Here is a 15855-nt window from a genome sequence, read left to right as displayed (position 1 = left end):
CCTCAGTTCCCTCCTCTGTAAAATGAAGATTAAGACTGTGAGCCCCATGTGGGATAACCTGATTACCTTGTATCTACTTCAGTACAACAGTGCTTGGCACATGGTAAGCGCTTAACAAGCACCATCATTATCATTATTATTATTATGCTGCAATCAAGAAAGGGCAAAAAGAGAAACAGTCCCAAGCTATGCAAGCAGGAAGGCAGTTATTCCAGCGGGGAATGGTTTCTGTGGAAAGGGTCTGTCGTTTCCACCTGGGCCTTTTCTGCCACATTGGCGCCTGTGGAGAAATTCACCTTTTGTGCATTTCCTCATTTCCTCAAATACGAAAGGAATAGGGAAAAAGGAGCTCCAAATGCGGGAGATCCAGAATGGATGCAGAAAACGATATGAGGATGGGACGCCTTTAGCCACTGAGCAGAAGAAGCAGCTTCTTTTCAGTCATTCATCCTATTTACTGAGCACTTACTGTGTGCAAAGCACTTTACTAAGAGCTTGGGAGAGTACAATATATGCACACGAGTTTACAGTGTGGAGCTTCTGAGCCGACAACCCTAAGGGGATCCCCCACCAAGGGGATCTGCCTCAGTTATCAAAGAAGCGAGCCCCCCGAGTCCATCTCAGTAGCACCTCCCCTCTCTTTAGCTCAAGCCTCCTCTAGATTGTAAGCTCAGGGTGGGCAGGGAATGTTGCTGTTATCTCGTTATATTGGGCTCTTCCAAGTGCTTAGCAGAGTGTTCTGCACCCAGTAAGGGCTCAATATATACGACTGATTGAAATGACCCTCGCAGTGCCAACCTGGGGAGGTTGGGATGGGGTGAACCTTGGCCTGGAGGCTATCAGAATTTGGGGGAAGCAGCTTGGCTTAGTGGAAAGAGCTCAGACTTCGGAGTCAGAGGACATGGGCCCTAATCCCGGCTCTGCCACTTTTCTGCTGAGGGGCTTTGGGCAAGCTGCTTAACAAGCAGCATGGCTCAGTGGAAAGAGCATGGGCTTTGGAGTCCGGGGTCATGGGTTCGAATCCCGCTCTACCAATTGTCAGCTGTGTGACTTTGGGGAAGTCACTTCACTTCTCTGTGCCTCAGTTTCCTCATCTGTAAAATGGGGATTAAGACTGTGAGCCCCCCGTGGGGCAACCTGATCTCCTTGTAACCTCCCCAGCACTTAGAACAGTGCTTTGCACATAGTAAGCACTTAATAAATGCCATTATTATTATTATTATTCTCTGGGCCTCAGTTACCTCACCTGTAAAATGGGGATTAAAACTATGAGCCCTCCCATTGGACAACCTGATTACCTTGTCCCTACCCCAGCGCTTAGAACAGTGCTCGGCACATAGTAAGTGCTTAACAAATACCATAATCATTATTATTATTATTATTATTAATGTGACCCTGTAGGGGGTCATGGGTGATTACATCGTGAATACAAAGGAGCAATGTAATGGTTTCACTTACCAGTTACGTTCTAATAAAAACTTCTTCTGTCAGGGTGAGTCGATACAAAAACTTGATACCCAGCGAGGTTGTGGACTCTCTGTCTTTGAAGATCTTTAAGAACAAGATCAACAGCTTTCCTGAGGCAATGAGTTATCCTAAATGATCTTTTGAAGACCTTTCCATCAGCCATCTGCTAAAGTTATCCTTCCCTCCAGCTGGATAATAATGGTTGAGCTAAATACCAGACCATTGACCATTTCAGAGGTGACTCTTTCAGGTTTCCATATGTGACTTCTAGAGCACTGCTCCATCATGACGATTGGGAAAAAAAAAAAAACTGTTTGAAGAACCCAAGTTCTAATGCAAGAATGTGTTGTGAGGGTGGTAATGGGCTCTTTATTGACATTCAAGTCAAAAAGTTTATTTGCGAGTTAGGAACAAAATTGCTAGGCTCCTTGTGATGAGCTTAAATTAAGTATATTTGGCAACACACCCGGTGTTTACTTTTAAACACTGGGAAAGTGTTTATAAATAGGAACAATAGAACTACTCAGTATTAAATAAATGCTACATCTGCTGTTCAGCATCCTCAAGGTAAACAATTTTCCAACAACAAATGGCAATGGTCAAGAAAGGCAGGAAATTTAGGCCAATTGCTGTGGAAAATAACAAAGCTGTTGCTTAGCTACCAGTCTTAAGAGGAGCTCAATTAGAAAAATCAAGCTGGCTTAACTAGCCACGTAAAATTTAAAAGCAAAAAAGTTGAAAGCTGATGAGGTTCATGGTGAATATACTGCAATGTGATTGACAAACTGGGCTCCACACGGCATGAAATTTGGCTTTGATTCAGTGAATGATTGACAAGGTGATGTCAACTGAGAGAGTGGATTGTGTGCTGGAGAGGCTATTTTGCAATGAAGTGATTGGCAGGTTACTGAAATTGCCCCATAGACAAAGGTAACCAAAGAGAGATCTGTTTTGACAGCAATTTCTTTTTTCACCTGTTCATTTAGTAGACATGGAAGAAATATGAAAGCCTCAAAAGTGTTAATTGATTTAACAGGCAAATGCCTTCATTACTATTGTTACTGTCCAACAAATGCGAATTCAGGTTCTCCAAAGCACACACCAGACTGTGTCTCAGGAGGATTTGAGGCAATGCACCTCACTCACCACATAATATTCCAGAACCTGGTCAGAGAAGAAATAGGGAAAGGTGGCCAGGGGCCCCAAATAAGAGATGATGAGGTGTCTTCCACCTGACTTCCACCATCTTTTGTGTTCTACGCTCTGCCCTTCACCATGAAGTACCATTAACAATTCCCCAGTTCTGCACTGCCCCCAAAGAAACCTTCCAGTTTTTCCTTCTCACTTTCCTAAGAGTTACACTATTGGAATTATCTTTTGAAACCAAGAATCATTGACTGTACTGACATTCCCTGCTGGTACAATTGGTGATCAGCTCCTCCCAAAGAGTCAAACAATCAATGCTACAATCAAGTGCAGAGAACTGTACTTGGCACTTGGGAAAGGACAACATAGTAGTGTTCATTCATTCATTCATTCATTCAATCGTATTTATTACCTACTCTGTGCAAAGCACTGTAGTAAGCACTTTCATTCATTCAGTTCATTCAGTTGTGTTTATTGAGCACTTACTATGAGCAGAGCACTGTACTAAGTGCTTGGAAGAGAAGCAGTGTGGCTTAGTGGAAAGAGCCCAGGCTTGGGAGTCACAGGTCATGGGTTCTAATCCCGACTCTGCCACTTATCTGCTGTGTGGCCTTGGGCAAGTCACCTAACTTCTCTGTGCCTCATTTACTTCATCTGTAAAATGGGGTTGAAGACTGTAAGCCCCACATGGGACAACCTGATTGCCTTGTATCTATCCCAGTGCTTAGAACAGTGCTTGGCACATAGTAAGCGCTTAACAAATACCAACATTATTTTTATTATTATTATTATTATTGTTATTATTAGAAAGTACAATTGAGCAATTTTGGGAGAGTACAGTATAACAACAGATGCATTCCTGCCCACAACAAGCTCACCGTCTAGAGGGGGAAGCCCATAGCCCACAGAGTTGTTAGATGTGATCCCTGCCTTCCAGAAACTTGTCATCTAAGAGAGAGGCAGTCATTTATATGCTACTAGAAACACTACTTAATGTTGGAAAAGCCCTGTATGCTGACAAAGCACTGTGTTAAGTACTGGGAAAAATCAATGGTATTTCCCAGGAATATCAATAGGAAGAAGAAGGCAGATGAGAACTAGATCATTTCTGGCCCTCAAGGGGCTCACAGGCTACATAGGTATGCACACACAAATGCACACCCCTTAAAATCAAACTGTTTTTATATCCAACTACCCGTATTTCATTCGAAAATACTTCCTCTAAACCGTGTCTCCCTTTGGTTTCTATAAATGAAAGAAAAGGTACAAGCAAAGGAAAAATGTAAAAAGAAGAAAACAATTCACTCCCATACGTATATTGCTGGAGGAAAATAAGATAGGAAAAGCAGGTAGGAGAGTTAACCTACCGTCAGAAGTGCCATTACTCGGTTGGAACAATACCAAGCTGGTATTTTTTTTTCAGTTTCAAAAGTTTTTGTTGAGTACTGACTAGATGTATTCTGTCTCAGAGAGTGGCAACAGGATGGCTGGAGGAACTGTGTGGATTTAAGCATTGTAAGAGGATTTTAGGAGTCAATCAGTAACTGAATCTGAATGAGGCAAAACCAACATTTGTTTAAAAACACCCACACAAAAAATCCCCTAACCCACATGTTTATAAATGGTGCAAAATAGAATCAGCCCCATTTTCAATCAAAAGAAAGGGGATTTACACTAGTTCTCTGGGCTGTTTTTTTTTTTTTTTGGCATCAAATGATAGTCATGGATTTTAATCTGTGCAGACAGGGTTTATTTGCCATGTGATTGGGATTTTCTCCAATTTAGCCCTCAAGTTTGTTTGGGCAAGGGTTGCCGTTTGCAGATGAGGGCAGCTCTGTACTGCCAATCCACCTCTTCTTATCAGAGATTGTCTATGACAGATCGGAGGGAGCTCAAGCAGAGGCCCTCCCTGACCAGCCAGGGAAATTCCCCTTCCTCTCCATCTCCCAGAGCCACCCCCATCGATCACTTGGTGACAGACCTCAACGAGTGGGATTTGGGGTTAGAACCCTCTCTGCTTTCCACGTCAAGTGAGCGGGCTCATGTTGGGGCTCTTGGGTGTACTTTGGATGTGAATTTAGAAGAATATATCTCCACCTTTATTCCCATCAACATCTATATATGCTGAGCACCGACTACTGTGTTCAGAGCACTGAACAGAATGCTTGAGGAACTGGCAGGGGAATACAAGATACTGAGAGAAATTTGTAGCTCACTTGAAAGAGCATTTGGCAGTCAGGAGACATGGATTCTCATACTGCCTCTGCCACTTATCTGCTGTGTGACCTTGGGCCAGTCACCTAACTTCTCCACACTTCCATTTCCTTATCTATAAAATGTGGATAAGATACCTGCTCTCCATCCCTCTTAGCTTCCAGTGGGACAGGGACTCTTTCTGGTCTCATTATCTTGTATGTACGGTTCCAAGCTCAGTGCTTGGAATGTGGAGAGTGTTTAATAAATGTCATAATTATTAGAATTAAGATCACGTACATTGAGAAGGTTCCAGTCTAATGGGGAACACAAGCTAATACGAATCACAAAATGATACTTAAAAGAGGAAAAGATAGATTTTTAAAAGCATAATAATAATAATTATAATAATAATGAATAATTATGGTACTTGTTAAGTGTTTACTAAATGCCAATCACTGTTTGAAGCACTGGAGATGCAGCATGGCTTAATGGTTAAAGCCATTCTAGATTGTGAGCCTTCTAGACTGTGAGCCCGCTGTTGGGTAGGGACCATCTCTATATGTTGCCAACTTGTACTTCCCAAGTGCTTAGTACAGTGCTCTGCACACAGTAAGTGCTCAATAAATACGATTGAATGAATGAATGAATGAATGAATGAATTCACAGGCCTGGGAGTCAGAAGGTCATGGGTTCTAATCCTGGCTACTTGTCTACTGTGTTACCTTAGGTAAATCACTTCACTTCTCTGTGCTTCAGTTCCCTATCTGTAAAATGGGGATTAAAAGACTGTGAGCCCCCACATGGGACAACCTGATGACCTTGTATCTAACCCAGTGCTTAGAACAGTGCTTGGCACATAGTAAGCACTTTAAAAATTCCATAATTATCATTATTATTGCAAGTTAATCAGGCTGGACACAGTTGTTGTCCCACATGGGGCTCACACTCTTAATCCCCCTTTTACATATGAGGGAACTGAGGCCCAAAGGTGTTAAGTGACTTACCCCAAGTCACACAGCAGACATGTGGCAGAGACGGGATTAGAACCTGGGTCCTTCTGACTCTTAGGCCATGCTCTATCTACTAAGTCACGCTGCTTCTCTAATACTGCGACTACTGATGAGATGGCTAAGAGTATGTTATGTTCAGAGAGGAGGGAAAATTAACTGGGGAGGGTCTCCAGGAGGAAGTGGATCTTAGAAGCAGTGTGGCTCAGTGGAAAGAGCATGGGCATTGGAGTCAGAGGTCATGGGTTCAAATCCCAGTTCTGCCAATTGTCAGCTACGTGACTTTGGGCAAGTAACTTAACTTCTCTGTGCCTCAGTTCCCTCATCTGTAAAATGGGGATTAAGATTGTGAGCCCCACGTGGCTGATCACCTTGTATCCCCCCCCCAGAGCCTAGAACAGTGCTTTGCACATAGTAAGCGCTTAACAAGTATCATTATTATTATTATTATTTAGTAGGGCTTTGGAGGAGAGAAGATGTGCTTTCCAGGTGGGGAAAAGATAGAAGCAATGGGGCAGATGCAGGAGAGTTCAGAATGAGGGACAGTTAGGCAACTTGCTTGGGAAGAGCAAAGAACAGGAGCTGGAATGCAGTAAGAGAAAAGAGAAGGTAGGTAAGAGTGAACCAGCAGATAGAGTGCCTTGATATCTGTTTTATGCAGGAAGCTATGAGGAGCATTTAGAGATTTTTGAAAAGGAAGTGATGGGCTCCAAAGGCATTTTAGAAAGATAATCCTCACAATTGTTTGTAAGGATGAAAGAAAGTAGGTGATCAGTAAAGAGGTTAGTAATCTGGATGAAGATAAGCAAATCTGTAAAAAAAATTTAGAGGAAGAACTCTTGGTGCTTCAAGACAGACTGAATGTAGGAATGAAAAGGGAAAAAGATGTGATGACACCAAATTTACAAATGTTTGGATGAGGAAGGGATGGGATGGTAGGGCTGCCAACTGTGATGGAAAAATTAGGAAGAGAAGAGAGTTTAGGAAAGTATATGAGGAAATTACTTTGAACATATTAAGTTTAAAGTAAGAGTTATCTGATAGAGATGTCCTGGAGGCAGGAGGACACATGTGTTGGTAAAGTACGTGAGAGATCAGGGCTGTTAGAGATTTGAGCATCATCTTCATGGATCATACAACTAGTGTGTTCTCCGGGAAGAATAAAAATGAAGTAAATAAAGTAGAGCACCCAGAACTGAGGCCTAGGGGACATCCAGTTTTAAAAGGTGAGGCGAGGATGGGAAGAAAGGAAACTACATTCAAAGTGGTTGGAAAGATAGGATGAGAGCCTTAGTGGTAGGTTGAGAACTAATCTACTAACAACAAATTGTTTGACACTACATGTTAGGCTTGTCCTTTGTCAAATGTGTCTTAAGTGGATAATATCCTTGTTCTTCCTAGATAAGTAACTTTTATCAGCCTTCCCCAATGAAAATTTAAGTTCTTTGAGGGCAGACAACATATATCTTGTTACAGTTATATTCTCCTAAGCACTTAGGGACATTCAATAGGTGCTGAATAAAGACCACAAATTGATCGATTGAAAAAAAATTCTTCCTAAAATTACACCTGCATAAGTGTTTGTCAGTTACTATGCTCTGATACCTGGATTCTGTTAGCAAGTCATCATGGTCAGTCAGTCCTGGTTTCCTTTGAATTGTGAAAGGCAATCTGGGCTCAGTTTGGAAAGTCATCGAGCATCATTAATCTTTAGCTATACACAGTTTATATCAAAACAGGTACAACTGGTTCCATCAGAGAAACCATGTATAGCCAAAGAGTAATGTAAGTCAACCATGTATACAAGATTTGTAAGTTTCAAAAAAAGATTAATGGTGCCCACTGATATTCCCACATTGGCCCCAATTACCTGACATGACTTAAAAGACAGCCTGGGCTGATTTGACCATCATACCTTAGTATAAGAGGTCAAGTACCATTGCGGACCAGAGGAAAAACCCTCCTAGTAATAATAATAATAATAATAATAATAATAATAATAATAGCATTTCTTAAGCGCTTACTATGTGCAAAGCACTGTTCTAAGTGCTGGGGAGGTTACAAGGTGATCAAGTTGTCCCACGGAGGGCTCACAGTCTTAATCCCCATTTTACAGATGAGGTAACTGAGGCGCAGAGAAGTTAAGTGACTTGCCCAAAGTCACACAGCTGACAAGTGGCAGAGCCGGGATTTGAACCCATGACCTCTGACTCCAAAGCCCGGGCTCTTTCCACTGAACCATGCTGCTTCTCATTATTATTTAATAATAATGATGGTATTTGTTAAGCGCTTACTATGAGCCAAGCACTCATTTAAGCACTGTGGTAGATACAAGGTAATCAGGTTGTCCTACATGGGGCTCACAGTTTTAATGCCCATTTTACAGATGAGGTAATGGAGGCACAGAGAAGTTAGAAGTCATGACCTCTGACTCCCAAGCCCGCACTGATCCACGCTGGGCTCTAACCCTGGCTTTGTTAATTGCTCTGCCAATTGCTTGCTGTATGACCTTGGGCAAGTCACTTAACTTCTCTGTGCCTCAGTTTCCTCAGCTGTAAAATGGGGATTCAATACCTGATCTTCCTCCTACTTGAGACTGTGAGCCCCCATGCTGGACAGGGAGTGTTTCTGACCTAATGAACTTGTACCTACCCCAGTGCTTAGAACAGAGTTTGACATATAGTAAGCGCTTTAACAAGTACCGTAAAACAAACACGGGATTAGTGTTGACCAGTGGAGGCAGAGAGAGCAGCCAGGTGACTCGAGTCGGCCATAAAAGTCTCAGGAACGGTATCCTGACACTGAGATAGCGCATACGCACTATCACACACACACACACAACTGAATGCAAACACATCCATGGAAGAGGGATGATAGTCCTGTTCAATTAGTGATGGACTGAGACCATAGCCTACTTAGTTAAGTAAGATTTGGAACAAAAGAGATTTAAGAGATACTGAGAAACACCATAGCCTAATGGCTAGAGAATGGTCCTGGGAGTCAGAAGGGCATGGGTTCTAATCCCGGCTCCACTACTTGTCCGCTGTGTAACCTTGGCAAGTCACTTCACTTCTCTGTGCCTCAGGTTCCTAATCAGTAAAATGAGGATTGAGACTGTGAGCCTCACGTGGGATAGGGACTGTGTCCAACCTGATTTGCTTGTATCCACCCCAGCGCTTAGTACAGTGCCTGGCACATGAGCCCACTGTTGGGTAGGGACTGTCTCTATATGTTGCCAACTTGTACTTCCCAAGCGCTTAGTACAGTGCTCTGCACCCAGTAAGCACTCAATAAATACAATTGATTGATTGATTGATTGCTTAACGAACACCACAGTTATTATTATTATTGTTACTGCATTTTAAAAGAGTAGCTGGGGGAGATCTGTTGTGGGGAGAGAAAAAGTCCGTTCCAGGCGCATGCATTTCTCTCTGCATACTAATTAGTCTGTGTTGACCTGGAAGTTGGTTTAATTTGATTCTAATTTGGGCTCAATTTACCAGTTTGAAATTTAGAAATGTGTTTGATGCTGTCCTTATTATTCAACACTGATGGGATCATAAAGGAATATGAATTCATGTTATTGTGCTTTTAACTTGTGGAAGATGCGGTACAACTCATGGAAGGGGGAATAAAGGAAATGACCTATTAAAAATTAGATTATCATTTGTCTCTTCTTTCTAATACATTTTTAGAAAGAGACCCCCAATCGTTGATCGTTTAAAAGGTGTGGCATCTAGTTAGAAAACTGCTTGATAAGAGGACAACGGTCTCCAGAATCGAAGATTTGTGCCTGTGTTATTGCATATTGTTGAAAAATTACTGGATACTTCCTAAACTCTCAGTGGATGACATTCCACATTAAAGTCTTAAATCTCCTTGTTTAATTATGTTCCCTGTATTATTCTTTGGCAGTTAGTGAACCAAAGTGATAGCACCATGAAAAAAGTACTAGCGACTAAGGCTAAGGCCAAAAGGGACTGCAGAGTAATCTGGAGATCTATATAGGATGCTTTGGGTTTTTGTGGCAGATTACGTTGCCTTTGATCGGAGTCTCCTGCAGGTTAAATGCATGTCTACCCCTCTAGACCCATCCTAAGACCATAGGTAACTTAAACCCTCTTAGATAAGGTACTTATCAAAGCAAAAGCAGCAAGGTTACAAAGGCTGACTGGCCGATATGTGAAACGGTGATTGGGGAAAGAGAAAGGAAAAGGAAAAACAAGCTCAAAAGTATTTGGACTATTTCAGACACCTTTCTACCTTTCAAATCAATTGTAATGTAGCCCAAACTCATTTAAATGCTGAGAAGGTAAAACCATCTTCCAAGCAATAAGGGAATATCTATGTGCACAGTCTTCCCCTCCAACATCAGTTTTTAAATAACCTCGTGGAGGGTTATTTATTTCCTCTGTCAGGCTCCAACATATTCTGCCAGCTTTTGAGTCAGAGAGATCTGAAGAAATGGCAGCACAGTAGTGTGAGTGCACTGAGAAACATCATCATCATCATCAATCATATTTATTGAGTGCTTACTATGTGCAGAGCACTGTACTAAGCGCTTGGGAAGTACAAATTGGCAACATATAGAGACAGTCCCTACCCAACAGTGGGCTCACAGTCTAAAAGAGTGGGCTCACAGTCTAAAAGAAACAGTGTGGCTCAGTGGAAAGGGTACGGGCTTGGGAGTCTGAGGTCACGGGTTTTAATCCTGGCTCCTCCACTTGTCTGCTGTGTGACTTTGGACAAGTCACTTAACTTCTCTGTGCCTCAGGTACCTCCTTTGGAAAATGGGAATTAAGACTGTGAGCCCCACATGGAACAACCCAATCACCTTGTATTCCCCACCACCACCCTGCCAGCACTTAGAGCAGTGCTTTGCACATAGTAAGCACTTAACAAATACCATCATTATTATTATTATTGCTTAACCAGCTCATGTTATTAGGTTAATTCAGCCCAGGCTAGCATTCCCAAAGTTGGGCCAACCTGTTTTTCTCCCTATGATGTATCACTTAAAAGCCCCAACTGCAAGGATTTCTTATGTTCTCACAAAAAAAGGGAAGGAAACAGCTGGTAAATGTTTCACAGATGGTAAAGCTCTTGGCATCTCTCAGGAGAGGGCCACCCATGCAGATGGCTCATAATTTTAACATTTGGATTTTCATCTTATTAAAACATCTTTTTTTCCAGTTTTATTTAGCATCATAAATTCTCTTACACTTTAGCAAGCAACTAAGTGATCTGGGGATGTGCACGATAAGAAATATCATTTGGCTAGGGCAGATATCGGTATCATCATTATTCTTGACTTTGATCTCTACTTGATGGGCTGATTAAAAATTCCAATGTAAAGGAAGGCTTGCAGGGTCAGATTTATCAAGTGGAAGTCCACAAAGTCCATATAGCAACTGAATTATTCAGTAGAAGAATGATAACCTGGGTGAAATTGGGGAAAAATTGTTGTATTTAATGCATAAAATAACTATTACTATTCCATAGGCATACTGTAAAGAAAAATAAATGCAATCTCTCTACATATGTAGATGTACTTTTGTAACAAGAAATACAGTAGCTGACATTTAAAAACTACATGGTGTTTCGGACAGAGAGGATAGTAGGAACCAAGTTTTCAAAGACCCCACCAGAGGATATTGGCCTCATCCCAGCTAATGGAAGACTGCTTTTTCACATATTAAAACTGCGTTTGCGCATTCCAAAATGAATGGCTGCAGAGATTTGGAAAGAGCTGTAGTTTCAACTCTCAACTCGGGTGGGTAAACATGTGTTTTCATGAACACGGATGGAGAATTTTCTCCTGAGGATACTAAATCTCATCCTAAGTCAGCTGTTGTACTGAGGGCAGAAAATAATAGCTATTAAAGGATATGGAGACTTGATTAAAGATCATGGAAATAAGAGAGAACCAGTGTATTTAATGCTAGAGGAAATGCATGTTAAAATGTTACACTTTTGAGTAACTATGAGGTCAGATTTGTGTACATTGTTATGTTCATTATTATGATATTTTTAAGTGCTTACTATGTATCAAACCCTGTTCCAAAGTGCTGGGTAAGTACAAATTAATCGTGTTAGAAGCATTCCCTGTCCCATGTGGAGCTCACAGTCTAAGTAGGAGGGAAAGCAGACATTGAATTCCCATTTTACAGTTGAGGAAGCTGAGGCGCAAAGGAGTTAAGTGATTGCCCAAAGTCAGACAGCAGGCGAGTGGCAGAGCTGGGATTAGAATCTGGGTCCTCTGATTCCCAGGCCTGAAATTTTTCCACCAGTTCACACTGCTTCCCAGTGTTGTTTATCACCAATGTGGTATATTGCTTATTGGAGACCCACATAGCTGAAAATATATTGATTTTAAGCGCTTAGTACAGTGTTTTGCATACAGTAAGCACTCAATAAATATGATTAAATGTATGAGTGAATGAATTTTAGAGATGACATCCACATTTGACCCTAACAATTAGGGTGTCCGCCTGAAACGCTGAAACATTAAACCCAGGGATATATGCAGATATGCCTATGAATCATCTCCAGTACCTTAAAATGAAGAATATTAGGCTATTATAAATTATTGGGGTCACCAATAATTCAAGAAATTGAAAACAATATGAGAAGTGTAGACATGGAAGTTTTAAAGAAGACGAAACTTAAACTTCCCATCTTCCCTGGTAGGAATCTCGTTTCAAACCACTCTTAGGCTTGAAATGCAAACTTCAGAACAACATCAGTGGCATAAGGATAAATGGATCACTTGCAGGTTTTGACGTGTAAATCCATACTGGGCTTGGGGATTCCCTGGCCTGATTAATTAATCAGTTAATTAATCAATCAATGGTAAGTGTTGAGTGCTTTTCGTACGAAGAACACTGCACTAAGCACTTTGATCCTTATATGGTACAAGTGTTCAATAATTCCATTATTGCAGAAGAACCTGGTGACGGGCATCAAATACAATTCTTGCAAGATCCTGGCAGTAGAATATATTTGTCTATTTAACTGCATGCAAAACCCCTGACAAAACAGATTCTAGCACCCTTTCCCGTGAAAGCTTGCTCTCTTCCTAGTTTGCCATACATCCCTTGACGGGGTGGTGTATGCCACTAACCTGACCTCTAATAGCAGAGGAAGTGGATTTTTTTAGGGCCCTTTTGTATTATTTGGCAAAAAAGACAGGGAAACATCACCCTCAGTTCTCTGTCTCTAGCAAGACAGGCTGACATATTTCATTACTTTCATTACAGAGTCTAAAACTCCATATGGAAGGAAATAATTCCATTTAGTAAAAACATCTTTCTGCACCTTTTGAGATGGCATGGAAAGGGAGAAAGAGTTGTTCCTCGGGAAAGTTACAACGCATTTGGTGTGTGTTTTCAAGTGCATGGCGACTATTCAACACTGACTGGTTTGGGTGGGTGAAAAAAAGACATTTCTTTGATAGAAAATATATTCACCTTGTTTGAAATGGTATGAACCAAAGGAAAAATTAATTTCCTTCTGATGAGCTACTTGAAATTGCTTCTATCTACATGCACCTGCTTTTTCCATGCACCATGAAAACCATTTGAAGCACGTATGTTATTTTCTAGTTGCTCTAAGTTGCATTCTGCTTGCTCAAAGGACTTACAAACATAGATAACCTTCCAAAAGTTAACCAAATAACTGCTTCCTTGGAAAATATGGAAATTCTTCATCAACATGGGAGGCAAGATATTTTGGTAAAGGAGAGGGGTACATGCCACTCTCCTCTTCAATCTTATTGCAGTCTCCGTAATTTCCTCCTTCTTCCAGAACACTTCTATATGGAAATCCTCCTGGCACTTCAAGCTCAATATGTCGTAAACCAAACTCCTCATAAACCCTACCAAATGCTCAGCATTGCCTAGTGGGCAGAGCACAGGCCTGGATGTCAGAAGGTCATGGATTCTACACCTGGTTCCACCACTGGTCTGCTAGATGACTTTGGGCAAGTCACTTCACTTCTCTGTGCCTCAGTTATCTCATCTGTAAAATGGGAGTTAAGACTGTGAGCCCCATGGGGGACAGGGACCGTGTCCAACCTGATTACCTTGTAACTACACCGGTATTTATAACAGCACTTGGCACAGGGGGCTTAACAAATGAGCCCATTGTGGGCAGGGACTGTCTCTATTTGTTGCTGAATTGCATTTCCCAAGAGGTAAGTACAATGCTCTGCACACGGTAAGCGCTCGATAAATACGATTGGATGAATGGATGAATCATAATTATGGTTTCAATATGCCAGTCCACAGATTTCCCTATCTTCAAAGCCTGTTGAAATCACAGCTCTTCCAAGAGGCCTTTGCCAATTATTTTCTGTTCTTTCTAGACTATATCCTGGCAACTACCAACTCTGGCAACTCTGTTCTCCCTCCTACTTTGACTGTGAGCCCCATATGGAACAGAGACTCTGTCTGATCTAATTCATTTATATGTACCCCAGTGCCTAGAACAGTGCTTGACACACAGAAAGTACTTAACAAACACCATAAAAAACCAAACTCAGCACTTCTCTCCCAATTCCACACTTCTGTACTCATAAGAACCCACATGTACATACCCTACATACCTTATTGCTTAAACACTTGCAGCACATATCTGCTTTTCCTCCATCCTTCCCTCTACATATTATTTGAGTATATCAATCAATCAATCAATCGTATTTATTGAGCGCTTACTATGTGCAGAGCACTGTACTAAGCGCTTGGGAAGTACAAATTGGCATCACATAGAGACAGTCCCTACCCAACAGTGGGCTCACAGTCTAAAAGGGGGAGACAGAGAACAGAACCAAACATACCAACAAAATAAAATAAGTAGGATAGAAATGTACTAGTAAAATAAATAAATAAATAAATAAATGGAGTAATAAATATGTCAACCATATATACATATATACAGGTGCTGTGGGGAAGGGAAGGAGGTAAGACGGGGGGATGGAGAGGGGGACAAGGGGGAGAGAAAAGAAGGGGCTCAGTCTGGGAAGGCCTCCTGGAGGAGGTGAGCTCTCAGCAGGGCCTTGAAGGGAGGAAGAGAGATAGCTTGGCGGATGGGCAGAGGGAGGGCATTCCAGGCCCGGGGGATGACGTGGGCCGGGGGTCGATGGCGGGACAGGCGAGAGCGAGGTACAGTGAGGAGATTAGTGGTGGAGGAGCGGAGGGTGCGGGCTGGGCAGTAGAAGGAGAGAAGGGAGGTGAGGTAGGAGGGGGCAAGGTGATGGACAGCCTTGAAGCCCAGGGTGAGGAGTTTCTGCCTGATGCGCAGATTGATCGGTAGCCATTGGAGGTTTTTGAGGAGGGGAGTAATATGTCCAGAGCGTTTCTGGACAAAGATAATCCGGGCAGCAGCATGAAGTATGGATTGAAGTGGAGAGAGACACGAGGATGGGAGATCAGAGAGAAGGCTAGTGCAGTAGTCCAGACGGGATAGGATGAGAGCTTGAATGAGCAGGGTAGCGGTTTGGATGGAGAGGAAAGGGCGGATCTTGAAAAATATGGAACGCTTCACAAATTTGCGTGTCATCCTTGCGCAGAGTATATATCTCCCCTACTCACAGTCTACAGGGAGGGAGAACTGGTATTTAATCCCCATTTTGCTAATGAAGCAACTGAGTCAGAAAGAAGTTAACTTGCCCAAGATTACACAGCAAGCATGTGTCCATGTCAGGATTAGAACCAAGATCTTCTGACTTCAAGTCCTGTGCCCTTTCCATTAGGCCATGTGAGAAAAAGCCGTCTTCAAACCTTGAAGCCAAAATCAGGAGTTTATCAGAGACCTATGAAATCTAACTATAGTTAGATCAGTGTTATTTATTGAGTGCTTACTGTGTGTAGAGCAATGTACTAAGTATTTGGGAATGTTATAGTACTATAGAGTTGGTAGACACAATCCCTGCCCACAAGGAATTTGCAGTCTCCTGGGGGAGACAAGCATTAAAAGAAACTACAGAAATGGGGAAATAGTAAAAATATAATGACTTGTACATAAGGCCTGTGGGGGTGGG

This window comes from Tachyglossus aculeatus, chromosome 8 (genome assembly GCF_015852505.1).
Source record: "Tachyglossus aculeatus isolate mTacAcu1 chromosome 8, mTacAcu1.pri, whole genome shotgun sequence".
In the NCBI taxonomy this organism is placed as follows: Eukaryota; Metazoa; Chordata; class Mammalia; order Monotremata; family Tachyglossidae; genus Tachyglossus; species Tachyglossus aculeatus.
The sequence above is the reverse complement of the archived record's forward strand: the minus strand, read 5'-3'. Positions refer to the sequence as shown.